The 16,392-nt window shown below is 45.2% G+C and overlaps 2 pseudogenes; one reads left to right on the forward strand and one right to left on the reverse strand.

Annotated features, from left to right (window-relative positions):
* The first annotated feature begins 11,499 nt into the window (after positions 1-11,499).
* Positions 11,500-12,975, forward strand: LOC122689495 (annotated as a pseudogene).
* A 1,114-nt stretch (positions 12,976-14,089) lies between these two features.
* On the reverse strand, positions 14,090-16,036 carry LOC122690376 (annotated as a pseudogene).
* Positions 16,037-16,392: the final 356 nt, after the last annotated feature.

The following is a 16,392-nucleotide window of genomic DNA, read 5'->3' on the forward strand; positions in this document are numbered from 1 at the left end:
TCTTTCAGAATTTTCCACAGTTTATTGTGATCCACACAGTCAAAGGCTTTGGCATAGTCAATAAAGCAGAAATAGATGTTTTTCTGGCACTCTCTTGCTTTTTTGATGATCCAGTGGATGTTGGCAATTTGATCTCTGGTTCCTCTGCCTTTTCTAAAACCAGCTTGAACATCTGGAAGTTCACGGTTCACATATTGCTGAAGTCTGGCTTGGAGAATTTTGAGCATTACTTTACTAGTGTGTGAGGTGAGTGCAATTGTGCGGTAGTTTGAGCATTCTTTGGGATTGTCTTTCTTTGGGATTGGAATGAAAACTGACCTTTTCCACTACTGTGGCCACTGCTGAGTTTTGCAAATTTGATGGCATATTGAGTGCAGCACTTTCAAAGCATCATCTTTTAGGAGTTGAAATAGCTCAACTGGAATTCCATCACTTCCACTATCTTGGTTCGTAGTGATGCTTTCTAAGGCCCACCTGACTTTGCATTCCAGGACGTCTGTTTCTGGGTGAGTGATCACACCATCGTGATTATCTGGGTTGAGAAGATCTTTTTTGTACAGTTCTTCTGTGTATTCTCGCCACCTCTTCTTAATATCTTCTGCTTCTGTTAGGTCCATACCATTTCTGTCCTTTATTGTGCCCATCTTAGCATGAAATATTCCCTTGGTATCTCTAATTTTCTTGAAGAGATCTCTAGTCTTTCCCATTCTGTTGTATTCCTCTATTTCTTTGCAATAATTGCTGAGGAAGGCTTTCTTATCTCTCCTTGCTATTCTTTGGAACTCTGCATTCAACTGGGAATATCTTTCCTTTTCTCCTTGACTTTTTGCTTCTCTTCTTTTCACAGCTATTTGTAAGTCCTCCTCAGACAACCATTTTGCCCTTTTTCATTTCTGTTCCATGAGGATGGTCTTGATCTTTGTCTCCTGCACAACGTCACGAACCTCCATCCATAGTTCATTAGGCACTCTGTCTATCAGATCTAGTACCTTAAATTTATTTCTCACTTCCATTGTATAGTCATAAGGGATTTGATTTAGGTCATACCTGAATGGTCTAGTGGTTTTCCCTACTTTCTTAAACTTAAGTCTGAATCTGGCAATATGGAGGTCATGATCTGAGCCACCGTCAGCTTCTGGTCTTGTTTGTGCTGACTGTGTAGAGCTTCTCCATCTTTGGCTGCAAAGAATATAATCAATCTGATTTCGGTGTTGACCATCTGGTGATGTCCATGTGTAGAGTCTTCTCTTGTGTTATTGGAAGAGGGTGTTTGCTATGACCAGTGCATTGCCTTGGCAAAACTCTATTAGCCTTTGCCCTGCTTCATTCTGTACTGCAAGGCCAAATTTGCCTGTTACTCCAGGTGTTTCTTGACTTCCTACTTTTGTATTCCAGTCTGCTATAATGAAAAGGACATCATTTTGGGGTGTTAGTTTTGAAAGGTGTTGTAGGTCTTCATAGAGCCGTTCAACTTCAGGTTCTTCAGTGTTACTGATTAGGGCATAGGCTTGGATTACTGTGACATTGAATGGTTTGCCTTGGAAACGAACATTTTTGAGATTCCATTTTGTCATTTTTGAGATTGCATCCAAGTACTGCATTTTGGACTCTCTTGTTGACCATGATGGCTACTCCATTTCTTCTAAGGGATTCCTGCCCCAGTAGTAGATATAATGGTCATCTGAGTTAAATTCACCCATTCCAGTCCATTTTAGTTTGCTGATTCCTTGAATGTCAACGTTCACTCTTGCCATCTCCTGTTTGGCCACTTCCAATTTGCCTTGATTCATGGACCTAACATTCCAGGTTCCTATGCAATATTGCTCTTTACAGCATCGGACCTTGCTTCTATCACCAGTAACATCCACAACTGGGTATTGTTTTTGCTTTGGCTCCATCCCTTCATTCTTTTTGGAGTTAGTTCTCCACTGATCTCCAGCAGCATATTGGGCACTTACTGACCTAGGGAGTTCCTCTTTCAGTATCCTCTCATTTTGCCTTTTCATACTGTTCATGGGGTTCTCAAGGCAAGAATACTGAAGTGGTTTGCCATTCCCTTCTCCAGTGGACCACATTCTGTCAGGCCTCTCCACCATGACCCATCCATCTTGGGTGGTCCCACAGGGCATGGCTTAGTTTCAGTGAGTTAGCCAAGACTGAGGTCCGTGTGATCAGATTAGCTAGTTTTCTCTGATTATGGTTTCAGTGTGTCTTCCCTTTGATGCCCTCTCGCAACACTTACCATCTTATTTGTGTTTCTCTTACCTTGGATGTGGGTTATCTCCTCGCGGCTGCTCCAGCAAAGCACAGCCGCTGCTCCTTACCTTGGTTGAGGGGTGTCTCCTCATGGTTGCCCCTCCTGACCTTGAACGTGGAGTATCTCCTCTCAGCCCTCCTGCGCCCGCACAGCCGCCACTCCTTGGACGTGGTGTAGCTCCTCTCAGCCACCAGTATGCTGTCTAGGTTGGTCATAACGTTCCTTCCAAGGAGTAAGCATCTTTTAATTTCATGACTGTAATTCACCATCTGCAGTGATTTTGGAGCCCCCAAAAGTAAAGTCAACCACTGTTTCACCATCTATTTGCCGTGAAGTGATAGGACTGGATGCCATGATCTTAGTTTTCTGAACGTTGAGCTTTAAGCCAACTTTTCCACTCCCCTCTTTCACCTTCATCAAGAGGCTCTTTAGTTCTTCACTTTCTGCCATAAGGGTGGTGTCATCTGCGTATCTGAGGTTATTGATATTTCTCCCGGGAATCTTGATTCCAACCTGTGCTTCCTGCAGCCCAGCATTTCTCATTATGTACTCTGCATATTAGTTAAATAAGCAGGGTGACAATATACAGCCCTGACATACTCCTTTTCCTATTTGCAACCAGGCTGTTGTTCCATGTCCAGTTCTAACTGTTGCTTCCTGACCTGCATACAGGTTTCTCAAGAGGCAGGTCAGGGGGCCTGGCATTCCATCTCTTTCAGAATTTTCCACAGTTTATTGTGATCCACACAGTCAAAGGCTTTGGCATAGTCAATAAAGCAGAAATAGATGTTTTTCTGGCACTCTCTTGCTTTTTCAATGATCCAGTGGATGTTGGCAATTTGATCTCTGGTTCCTCTGCCTTTTCTAAAACCAGCTTGAACATCTGGAAGTTCACGGTTCACGTAGGCTGAAGCCTGGCTTGGAGAATTTTAAGCATTACTTTACTAGCATGTGAGATGGGCTCAATAAAGGACAGAAATGGTAGAGACCTAACAGAAGCAGAAGATATTAAAAAGAGGTGGCAAGAATACACAGAAGAACTATACAAAAAAAGATCTGCACAACCCAGATAATCATGATGTTGTGATCACTCACCTAGAGCCAGATATCCTGGAATGTGAAGTCAAATGGGCCTTAGGAAGCATCACTATGAACAAAGCTAGTGGAGGTGATGGAATTCCAGTTGAGCTATTTCAACTCCTAAAAGATGATGCTGTGAAAGTGCTGCACTCAATATCCCAGCAAATTTGGAAAACTCAGCAATGGCCAAAGGACTGGAAAAGCTCAGTTTTCATTCCAATCCCAAGGAAAGGCAGTGCCAAAGAATGCTCAGAGAGTTCTACTGGACAGCATTTCAGAGGTGGGATATTCCATGGAGAGGGGACATCAATTTTATCCTATTTGAAGTGTGACCCAGATAGTCAATGAATTCTTGCCATTTAACATGGATCACTTTCAAGTTACCCAAATCTGGAGAAGGCTATTTTAGATAGACTTAATGTTTCATCGTATCAAGTTCTTGATATGTTCTTGCTGACACATTTGCAACAGATATAAGGTCTTATTTGATCTCTAATAAACTTAGGTACAACAGTTGTGTTACATTTAGAAAACCAACAAACTTAACCTAGTTTCAATACCAGATATCAATTCAGTACTGAATATTGCCCAGATCAACAGGTTTGACATTCATTTTGGTCAGTTTTCTAAATATTAAAAAGTATTTAATTTGTAAGTGCTGATAGTTTTGAATTAATTAAGTCGTGCTTATTTGCAAGTTATCTCAGAAGGATTATTACCCAAAATGGTCCCATTCTGGAGAATGAACCTCAAGGTGCTGCATTCAGGAAACAAATTTGACTTCCCCATAGCCAGCACACTTACACGCAAGATAACTACAAACACACACACAAAGAATAATTCCTGCAAGGCAAAAACAAAAAGATGAAGTTCAACAATTTCTTCAACTTTTTCAAACAAAGATTCCTCTTATTAAAAACAAACAATGTGAAAATGGAAAGACAGGGAATAATGACCACACGAGTCATGGCAATTCTCCCCACAAACACAAAGCCAAAAATAACAGTGGGAGAAAGTTAAATTTACTTAGTTAACTTCATGCTTTCTCCAGGAAATATTTTTATTTTCTCAGTGTCAGAATTCTGAAAAAAGTATTTCATCAAGCAAACTTTTTTCCAACTGCATATGCAGAAAAAAACAGTTTTGAAATTTCAGACATTTCATCTTAACCAATTTTTTTCCCTCAACATAGTTTATAGAAGATAGTGGCCATGGAGTGCTAAAGAAAATCACCTTTCTCATACCCTAGGGTGACTATAGGATAGAACAGAGCTCTGATTATCACAGAAGGTGTTATCAAGTACTGAACAAACAAATGTAATGCAAAACAAGCTTGAGTGACTTACCCTAGGTGATAGCAAATGTGGACCATAGTTCTGGACGTGTCTCTGCTCCAAACAGCCTCCTGCGTTGGGAGGTGGAGAGCAGCTGGCTCCTGTCATGGAGAGTCCCTCCTAGTTATGCAGAGCAAAATAAACTTAGGCAGCTCTGGTAGAAACTTGGGAAGCAGCTGCCTCTGGTCAAGGTCAGTCTGCCATGGGCACAGATTTACTGCCGTGGTTGCCACAAATTGAGAAAGAAGGGGAGAGCCTCAGGAACCAGGCTCCATGATTTCAGACGACACTGCAAAGCTACAGTCATGAAACAGGTATGGTATTGGCATGACAACAGACACACAGACAAGTGGAACAGAAGAGGGAGCCTAGAAATAGAGCCCAGTGTTTATGGTCAATTCATCTATGTCACAGGAGGCAAAGGTACATGACAGGGAAAAGATCAGTGCAGGGAAGAGTACCTCCCCCATCTCTTACCATTGGTAGAATTTGGCCTTTCCTTTTTCAGTTGGCCCTTACTCTTCCCCTTGTGCATTATATCTGGACAAACTGGGAGGAAAGCCTGGGTGCTCCTTCCTTTGACACCACAGGGAGATCAGAACCATGTATGTGGGGGACCACATGTGAGAACTCTCACTTTGGCCCCACCTCTTCTCCATGGTAAAATCCCGGGCCACTCTCTGTTCCTTGCTCTCAAAAGTCACATCACAACTGGTTGAGACCCTTGTCCTGCTCTTTTCAGAACCCTTGGTTCTGAAAGTAATGAACCATTTCTTGAATTCTTGATATGGGTGGAGTGTGTGTGTGTGGGGGTGTCATTGGTCTCCACATCCAAACCAAATTTGAGGTGGACTTTCATTGTCTTTACTTTGGTGGAAGTTATGTGCAAGTCTATGGAAATGCACACCACTCCCACCCCACCTGCTCCAACAGACACATACAATCAAGTCAATTACAAACAATATCACAGGAGACATGGCAGGGATTAGAGCCACTTTAAAAAGATGTAGGAATGGTGGTCCCCATCATATCTTCATTTGCTTTGCTAGTCTGGTGACTGCAGAAAGTGGATGAATTCTGTAGAATGGCTGTATACTCCAGGTTTCACCAAGTAGTAATTCCAGTTGTGGATGCTGTGTGCTGGATGTGGTATAATTGCTCAAGCAGACTAATAAGCCCTTAGGTCCATGTTATGTGGCCATTGATTCAATGAGTACATTCCTTTCTATTCCAACCAATCAGAGAAAGAGGATGAGAAGTAGGTCACAATCATATGGACAGACATCTTTACAGTTTACTCCACTGCTATGTTAACTCTCCTGCCCTACATCTTACCCGTCCTCATAACATAGTACAACGAGATGGGAATCATCTAGACAGCCCATAGAACATCACTCAGATCAGTTAAACTGACATGATCTTGTCGACTTGACAAGATAAGAGATAAGCACATGTGTCTGTAAGACACATCTGCTCAAGATCATGGGAAGTAAACCCAATGAAAATCCAGGGAGCTGACAATTCAGTGAAGCTTTTAGGAGTTCAGTAATCAGAAGCATGCTAGGATGCCCCCTCCATCGTGCAAGACAAATCATTGCATCTTGAATCCTCCACCCCAAAGAAGACAGCAGGATTATTGTTGCAGTCCATATATCAGGTGATGCAGAATGCCCAGAGCTGGCAGAAACCTGCAGCACGTCCAAGCTGCAGTGAAAGCAGTTGTGTGGACCATCTTTTATGACAGTCTTCATGGTGTCAGCTGTAACAGTAATGGGCAGGGGTGCAGTGTCAAGTTCAAGGCCAGCCCATGCAAGACAATTGCCACCTAGGTCCCTGGAGTTCTGGAGGAAGGCCATGCCATCAACATCAGAGATTATATGTCTTTCTAGAAATAGCTTCTGGTGTGCTTATGGGCCCTGGTAGAGACACATGCTTGACTATGGGACAGCAAATGTTTTGGCTTTTCTCCTACCTTTGCCATGAAAGAGGAGAAGGAGAGGTACTCCCTACCCTCAGATGAAATGTGTCAGTTCAGGTCCTTCAGGAAATCAAGCTGGAGTTGGAAAATATGAAAGATGTATGTTTTGCCACGCATTGCCCCAGATGCTAGAGATGCAGCCTATTAAAAAGCAGACACATTACTTTGCTGACAAAGGTCCGTCTAGGCAAAGCTATGGTTTTTCCAGTAGTCATATATGGATGTGAGAGTTGGACCATAAAGAAGGCTGAGTGCCAAAGAATTGATGCTTTGGAACTGTGGTCTTGGAGAAGACTCTTAAGAGTCCCTTGGACAGCAAGGAGATCAAACCAGTCAATCCTGAAGGAAATCAACTCTGAATATTCATTGGAAGGGCTGATGCTGAGGCTGAAGCGCCAATCCTTTAGTCACCCGATGGGAAGAGCTGACTCGTTAGAAAAGACCCTGATGCTGGGAGAGACTGAGGGCAGGAGGAGAAGGGGGAGACAGAGGATGAGATGGTTGGATGGCATCACCGACTCTGTGGACATGAGATTGAGCAAACTCCAGGAGATAGTGAAGGACAGGGAAGCCTGGCATGCTGCAGTCCATGGGGTTGCAAAGAATTTGACATGACTGAGCGACTGAGCAATGACAACAGCAATGCTTCACCACAGATGCTAGATACAAGGGACATCAAAACCACTCATGGTTCCTGCCATTGTGGAGCTTTGAATTGCTGAAGGAATTGCAGGAATACATATGTAATCATTGTGTTAAGTGCTTAAGAAAGGCAAGTACTACAAAATCGCTTTAGAGAAGAACCTAACTTAGATGGGGACAGGAATGCCAGTTGAGGTGCTGTTGGTGAAGGGACAGGGATGCTGAGACATGAAGGATGAGTAGGACTTGGCCAGGCAAAGAGTAAGGAAGGTCGTGCTTAGGCAAAAAGAACAGTATGCAATATGCAGGAAAACAACCTCTACCTCAGCCACCCACTTCCCCTGGTCACTTCCCAGGCATTGTCATTTCCTATAACTGCCCTCTCCCACCTCGATCATCAGTGATTCAAGCATCCCACTCTCTGATTACAGACTCCTCACTGTGGTCATTTTCCAACCTTTTCAGAGCCTTCAGGCATTGATGTCTTCTGTCTCTGTCAGCCATCTCCTTTTTCACGTAATCTTTTTATTTAAACACCCTTACTCAGGTATAATTGAAATGCATATTCTTAAAGTGTACACTTTGACTAATGTTGATATCTGTATACACCCATGCAACCATCATGGCAATCAAGATAATAAACATTTCCATCCCCCCCCCCCAAAGCTTTCTCATACCCCTTTGAAGTCCCAGACTTCCCTACAGCTCAGATGGTAAAGAATCTGCCTGTAATGCAGGAGACCCGGGTTCAATCCCTGGGTCAGGAAGATCTCCTGGAGAAGGAAATGACAATCCACTCTAGTATTCTTGCCTGGAGAATTCCATGGACAGAGGAGCCTGGCGGGCTACAGCCCATGGGGTTATGTGGTCAGACACAAGTAAGCGACTAGCACACATATACCCTGCGACCTTGCTAAAGTCACTTATTACTTCTAGTAGGTTTTTCTTGGTAGATTCTATGAGATTTGGGAACTTCCCTGATAGCTCAGTTAGTAAAGAATCTGCCTGCAATTCAGGAGACCATGGTTTGATTCTTGGGTCTGGAAGATCCACTGGAGAAGGGATAGGCTACACACTCCAGTATTCCTGGGCTTCCCTTGTGGCTCAGCTGGTAAAAATCTGCCTGCAATGCGGGAGACCTCGGTTCGATCCCTGGATTGGAAGGATCCCCTGGAGTAGGGAAAGGCTACCTGCTCCAGTATTCTGGTCTGGAGAAGTTCATGGACTGTTGGACTATACAGTGTATAGTCCAACAGTCCATGGTGTTGCAAAGATTTGGACATGACTGAGCGACTTTCACTTCATGAGATTTTTATATATAGAAAATGTTGTCCTCAGCTAATAGCGGTTTTTCTTTTCTAATAATGAATGTTTTTTATTTCTTTTTCTTACCATGAGACAAATACTATTATCTGTCTTAGAAAGGCTTTCTGCTTAGCTCATTAGCTTCTGACTGCAATGTGACAGACTCAGTCCTCCATCTCTTCTTTCTCATTGCAATCTTGGCTCCTTAAGTCTCTAATTTTGTTTCTCTGGGCCTGTGAGACCACTGAAAGCTGCGTTGGTTTTCTGGTCCCCAGATATCGCCATCTACCTGGATGAAGCGTGGATTCTCATCCTCCTTCACTGTGCCCTAGAATTGGAAAATTTCTCCAGAGGAAAAGAAGCTGCAATATGTCAGTGTATCTTTCCATGGTTCTCCTTTCTCCAGCATGTTGGCTCCTTAAGTCCTGATCACTTCAGTAGTTCTCCAATGGCTTTAAACTTTTTTGTCATACTTTAAATAATTGTTTTTGCTATTTAGTAATCTAATGTTATTGTTGTTAAATATTGCATATATACAAAGGAAAAAATGTTCATGTATATTAACAGTCCAATGAACAGTAGAAAATCCCATAAATCTGTATCAGAGAAGAACAAGTCTGACCCCCTATTGAATCTCTTCCTTTAGCTCTAATCTTTGTGCTCTGTCACCTGTGCTTAGTCATGCTGGCTCTGCACCTTCATCTCTTCAATCAGTAAGAGAACATTGCCTATAGCCTAAAATATATAATAGACTTTTTCTCAAGTCTCTGACTCCCAGGCTGTAACCTTAAAAGTCACAACACTTTTCATTCATCCAGAGATAAAAAGTTGCAGAACAGAAAGTAACATTTGTCTTATTGAAGGTTAACAGGAATTTCATGATGTGACCTACCTAGACACCTCCAAGAACAAGGAATTATCACATTTCTTCCAGGGTCTGTCTGGTACCAAGAGGTCTGCAACAACCAGCCACACTCTCCCTTTTTACTATAAAAGAAGCCTGAATTCTAACTCGGGTAAAATGGTTCTTTGGGATACGAATGATCCATTTTTCTCATCTACTGACTTTCTGAATAAAGTCACTATTGCTTGCCCCAACACTTTGTCTTTCTATGTATTTGGCCTGTCATGTGCTTAGCAGTATGAGCTTGGTGTGTTTGCATGCATACTAAGTAGCTTCAGCCGTGTCCGACTTTTTGCAACGCTATGGATTCTGGTCCGCCAGGCTCCTCTGTCCGTGGGATTCTCCAGGCAAGAATACCGGAGTGGGTTGCCATGCCCTCCTCCAGGAGATCTTCTCAACCCAGGGATTCAACCCACGTCTCTTACATCTCCTGCATGGGCAGACGAATTCTTTACCCCCTGCGCCACCTGAAGAGCTTGGACCCGGTAACAAATCCTCCATGTAGATGAGCTTTAGGTACCCTTCACATTTATAGTTATTCCTAGTCCACCCTCATGCCATTATCCTACATTATATATATTTTTAAATTCCTTTAAAATGAGATGTAATTGACATATATCATCATGTAAGTTTAAGGTGTGCAATGTATTGACTTTATACACTTATATGTTGTAATGTGTTACAGCCTTAAGGTTAGCTAACACGTCTGTCAAATCACATAACTATCATTTATGTTTTTGTGGTGGGAATACATCATGTTTTAATGGGATTTTCCTGTTGTTCTCAGACAAATTTGTCTGCCGAAAACTACCCTGAAAACTGAAAAAAAAATTTAATCACAATAAATGGCATTTGCTGAATTGTGATAATGCTCAATGAACCAGGCAAGCACTATATCATTTGATTTTCAGAGTAAGGCAAATGATTATTTCCATTATTTCCCTTGTTTATACCAACGAGTAAATAGAAATCTATAAAGTTTAATTTAACTGGGTAAGAACACAAAAGTGAGGAAGCTGGAATTCCCAGTCAGGCCTTTTCAGCTCCAATGCATGTGTTTGAAACACACACACACACACACACACACACACATATCTGTATCTATAGCTATATCTGTATCTATATCTGTATCTTTGAATTGTTCAGTGCAGGCATGTAGGCTGAAGGCTCAGGGAAAAGTTAATTTTACAGCTTGAGTCCAAAGGCAGTCTGGAGGCAGAATTTCTTCCTCTTTGAGGGACCTCAGTCTTTTTCTCTTAAAGCCTTCAACTGTATGGATGCAGCCAACATAGATTATGGAGAATAATCTATTTAGAGTCCACTAATTTAAACGTCAATCACATCTAAAAAGAACTTCACAGCAACATCTAGAGACATGTTTAATCAAGCAACTGGGCAGTAAATCCTAGCCAAGTTGACACATAAAAGCAGCTACCATGCTCCCTGACTATATTTTCTTTGTAAAGAGTACAAACAATGGGAAGAATAGAGAAGAAAGAGTGTCACACTCTCAACTCTGTCCCCTTCCCTTCACAGAGATGAACACTGTCGAACTCTCAGTGAACACCCTTCCAATGTTATTCCTTTAACATTCATATATGTAAATATATACATATACAATGTGCTTTGCTTTATTCAAATGGGATCATTCTATAGGTATTGTTTGTGTCTGGTTTTCCCTCTTGAATGGTAAGTCACATATATTTATCCTTTTATTTACTTGGACAAACATTTATCCAATAATTATAATATTAAATGATACAATTGAGTAAAAACAAAAGTCCATATTTCACCCCCTTCCTGAACCTCACTTTCATCTTCAACAGTAAATACTGTTATCTTTTAAGGAAGCTGACCACTTAATTACCTGCCTGGCCTGTGACCCAGATTCTAGAATCTCCAGAGAGTATTTATTGGGCACCCCGACCCTGGTCTGAGGCCTTTCTGCCCTGAGCATTCACTGCTGGGGTAGAGAATGCTCCTGAGATTGACTGGCCCTATGGCTAGCCAGAGTTCCCATGAGACACGTGCAGCCCCACTGCCCCCATCAACTGATGGGGAGCCCTCAGCAGGGGACCCCCATGATTCCTCCCCGGATCCAAATGTGGATTCAGGGGAGGCTTTGCAGAAGCAGGGTGACCAACCTGAGAGCCCAGATCCAGGCCTCTGTGACAAACCACCTCCACAGGGCCCAAACCCAGAAATGCCCAATGAGGAAGAGAACAACACCATCCTCAGACTCTCCTTCCCCAGGAAGTTCTGGGTGATCGTGGAGGACGTGGCCTTTACCTCTGTGCACTGGAATGATGAGGGAGACACAGTGCCATCGAGGCAGATTTCTTCCAGACAGAGGCAGATCTCCCCCAGTACAGATGTGTGGACAAGATCTTCAAGACAGACAGCGTCAAGAGTTTCATCTGTGAACTGAAGCTGTACAGGTTCAGTAAAACCCACCCTTCAGGTCACTATGCAGGGAAGAAGAGGATGATGCTAACATAGAAAGCCCTTGCGGGGAGACTAGACTAGATGTGCCAAATGCTGGACGGGTTTCATTTCCCGGGATAACATTTTTCTCGTGAGAGAGTAGTTAAGGAAAGAGGAGAAAGCAGAGTCTGTCATGTTCCACCACCCCCCTTAGACAGGACCCACAGGGGTGACTCCAGACCCTGAGGGGCCACTTGATGTCAGGGAGCACCAGTAACACCTCAAGAGAAGCCAGCCCAGGGGGAGCTCTAGGGATCGACATGCTAGGGCCTCACAACCGGCCAAGAATGAAGAGACCTTGTCTCCATACTTAGGCATGGCCGGGATGGTGGTGGGAAGGCAGGTGGCGAGGAACAGCTCTTCTCCCTCACGATGGCTAAAGTGATTCATGTCCTTTCAGATCTATTGCAACTCCAATTTTCAGAGACAAGCCTCTCCTCCTGCAGAACGTCTGGAGGAAAGGCAACCCCGAACAACTGCTCAGCCTGCCACCAGCACAACAACCATTCCAAAGAGAAAGAAGCAAGCGGTGGAAACCAGACATTCTCCTTGACTCCACCACAACCAGTGCACCCAAGAAGCAGGCAGGAAAGTCCAGAAGGGAATCCCAACTGCTTGCAGAATCCCCAGCCGGCGCTCACTTGTGTTCTCTGGCCTTTGCTCTATGGGCAGTGTAGACAGGCAGGGTGGAGGAAACCATCTCCCCAGTGAGCACAGTGGCCTCAGTGGGGAGGGCATGTCCAGCAATGCAACATCTATGCCCCTGGCTACTGCTGGAAGGAACAGCTCAAGGGAACTGCCTAGGAACCCCCTGGAGTACCCAGATTACGATTCAGTGATGGATGTGTCCAAGACCTGTTACTCCATCCTGATGGCGGCCCTTTCAGTCATGGCCCCAGATGATGCCCCTGAGTCAGAGGAAGAGCAGGGTGAGATCTCAGATTACAAGTGTGCCCTCTGTGAGCATTTCAAGGACAAGCCCAATCCCTGAACTGCCAGATCCCTCGGGACCGTGAAAAGCACTCTCTTGTAACCAAAAATCTATTTCTGGCTCTAATAAAGTAAAGCAAAACTCCACAGGAGTAAATAAAGAATCAAACGAGAACTGCGACTCTGTTCTTTCTCTATGTCCATGCTATTCGCATGGCACTGGGTGAGCCAGATGAGGCTGGAAGCCCATGCCCTAGGCAACCTTCGGTCCAGTCCCCATGGTCCCTTTTCATTTGAAGCAGCAGCATTTCACACGCTTGACCAAGGGTCTGACACATGAGCCAAGCATTGAGGCGAGCCCAGGATGGACAGGTCCCTGGGCCTTGCCTGCTGCTCAGTAGACATCCCAATCGGGTTCCTGACCTTGGCTTTGTCACCTTCTGTGATAATCCACCCTGAAGCAGAAGGGGCTCCTCAAGGGTCCCCTAACAATGCCACAAGTTTTTGATCAGCAGCCGAGTGTCTCCAGCTCCCAATCCAGGGTCCTCCCCAAGAGCCTGACTGGAAAGAAGGGTCACCCCACCCACCAAGGGCCTTGAAATCCCATGACCCCAAACCCAAAGACAAGTACATGGTTCGACAAGGTGAACAACATCCTTTGTCTCTCTGCCCTCACAGCTGTATTTAGGAGTCTGTCGTTGGATGTGTAGCATCCGGCCAGGCACTGCATCCTACACACATGCCTTGTGAGCCAAGGGACACTTTACAGTAGGACAAGGGTCATGTGTAAGGACACACCACGGCCTGTTTCTGGGCCTGTTGGGCCTCTCTGCCTGCCGATGCTTTGCCCAGCCCCCAGCCTTCCCCATCACCCCCTGGACACTGTTCCAACATCGGGGAGTTTGGACCAGAACAGAGAGGGAAAAACACTAACTGGTTTCCTAACAACACATTTCTCTCAACCACCCAGACCCAGCAGGGCCAAAACGACTGGCAACACCATCTTTTCATAAAGGACAAAGTCCCAGAGACTCTCACTGTGTCCAGAGTAGCACTGCATGAGGGGAGTCTGGCCCCTGGCCCCACACCAAGTGGGCGGGGCCCATTCAGACTGAACCAGATGGGCACGTCCAGGGCACAGCGGTGACTGGATGGTGTCACCATGAGCTGGTTTCTCAGTCACTTTCCTCTTGAGATCCCAGTTTGGACAGGCCTCCTGCCCAAAGGGGAATCATGTGTTCAGGGATGTCCACCTGTAAGATGTCCTTCCCACCCCTCTCCAGGACAGGATTCACCAGTCAGCGGTGATTGGTGAGAACAGTCAGGTACTTCTGTTCCACGTCCGGTAACAGGGCCTGATCTCCAGCTCCTCCACCTGGTCGTGTCCTAGGTTTTCTGGGCACAGCAAAGTGTCCCCAGTGTCCATGAGACCTGTGTGCAAAGACAGGACACAGAAGGAGAACAAAGTGATTAAAAGTCACACCTGTGATGAACATTGGGGTGCACGTGTCTCTTTCTGATCTGGTTTCCTCGGTGTGTATGCCCAGAAGTGGGCACTGTTTATAATAGCCAGGGCATGGAAGCAACCTAGATGCCCATCAGCAGACGAATGGATAAGGAAGCTGTGGTACATATACACCATGGAATATTACTCAGCCATTAAAAAGAATTCATTTGAATCAGTTCTAATGAGATGGATGAAACTGGAGCCCATTATACAGAGTGAAGTAAGCCAGAAAGATAAAGATCAATACAGTATACTAATGCATATATATGAAATTTAGAAAGATGGCAATGATAACTCTATACGCAAAACCGAAAAAGAGACACAGATGTACAGAACAGACTTTTGGACTCTGTGGGAGAAGGCAAGGGTGGGATGTTTAGAGAGAACAGCATCAAAACATGTATATTATCAAGGGTGAAACAGATCACTCAGCCCAGGTTGGATGCATGAGACAAGCGCTCAGGGCTGGTGCACTGGGAAGACCCAGAGGGATCGGGTAGAGAGGGAGGTGCGAGGGCGGATCGGGATGGGGAATACATGTAAATCCATGGCCGATTCATGTCAATGTATGGCAAAAACCACTACAATATTGTAAAGTAATTAGCCTCCAACTAATAAAAATAAATGGAAAAAAAAATTAAAATAAATAAATAAATAAAAGTCACACCTGCTAGAGACTAAGACTTACCACGGCGGGGAACTGTGGTGAACTGAATCCTCTGGCTGAGTATTTAAGACAGGCTCATCTCAGCAAAGGGAATTTGGGGTGAGGCCAAACGAGGGAGGGAGCAAAAAAAAAAAAAAAAAGAGAAGTCTGGTGTGCCAGGAACCCACCAGCCCACAGGCAGCTGTCAGTCTACTCACTGCAGGACACAGGGACAGAGCAGGAGGGTCCCAGTGGGGAGCCTGCAGGCATCAGGTCCCCAAGTGATTCACCCGCAGACTGATGTTGCTGTGGGGCCTCACCCCTGGGGAGTCAGGGGACTTGCTTAGGCCCGGCTACAGGCAGTGGGGGTATGGAACCCAGGCTGGGTGCATTCCTGCCTCTCATGGTCTCTGCTGGGCACACACACACACGTGAGTACACACACACCCACATGTTCACACAGAGACAAGTGCCACGTGCAGAGCTGGATGTGCATCTGCCTCATAGCACAAAAGGGGATGGAGGCCCCGAGTGGTGGTCAGGCATCTCGGGCCACTGTCTCCCAGCCCAGGGACACTCACTGTCCCTCTGAAGAACCCTCAGCTCGCCCCCTCCTCCCACCAACTGGTTCAACAGAAAACAAATGAACATAACCAGGCTGAGATCCAGGGCAGTACTGGGTGCCGTGCGGGCAGCACAGGGCAGGGCATCACTTGCCCGTGATCATTCCATGGCCGAACTTGTCAGTGACCCACAGCAAGGCCTGGATCTGGGCAGAGCTCATCCCCAGCCTCTGCTATATCAACTCCTTCCCGGCTGCATCCTCCTAGTCCCGGTGCACGATGTGGACAGCTAGGGTACAGTGCTGGGTCCACATAGCACGGGCCGCCACTGCATCTCCAGGGTCTTGACACCATTTAAGATGAAACCCGTGTAAGGCTGTCGGTCAGAAAGACAGCTGAACCTCATCTCCCAGGGCTCCCAGGGCCTCAAGTGGCTGCAGAAACACAGAACCACAAAGGTCAGGAGCCTGACACAGAGCCGTCCAAGCTCACAGCCCTGGGACGGACCTCAGCCCAATATGTTTGAGCATCCTGCAAGTCGCTGACACAGAATGGGTGTGTCACATAGGGCTGGCTCCTTCTGTCCATCTCCACGCCGTCTGCTTACAGATAAAGGAAAGGTCTTCACAGAGCTGATGGATGTCAAGTGAGCTCATTAGGATGGACCCTCCTCTAACAGGATGGCTGGCCCCATACGAAGGACACATTTAGAGACAGGCACATAGGAGAATTGGGGTGAAAAGGAAGGCAGAGCTCTCTGAG

The sequence above is a fragment of the Cervus elaphus genome, chromosome X (assembly GCF_910594005.1).
Source record: "Cervus elaphus chromosome X, mCerEla1.1, whole genome shotgun sequence".
Taxonomy (NCBI): Eukaryota; Metazoa; Chordata; class Mammalia; order Artiodactyla; family Cervidae; genus Cervus; species Cervus elaphus.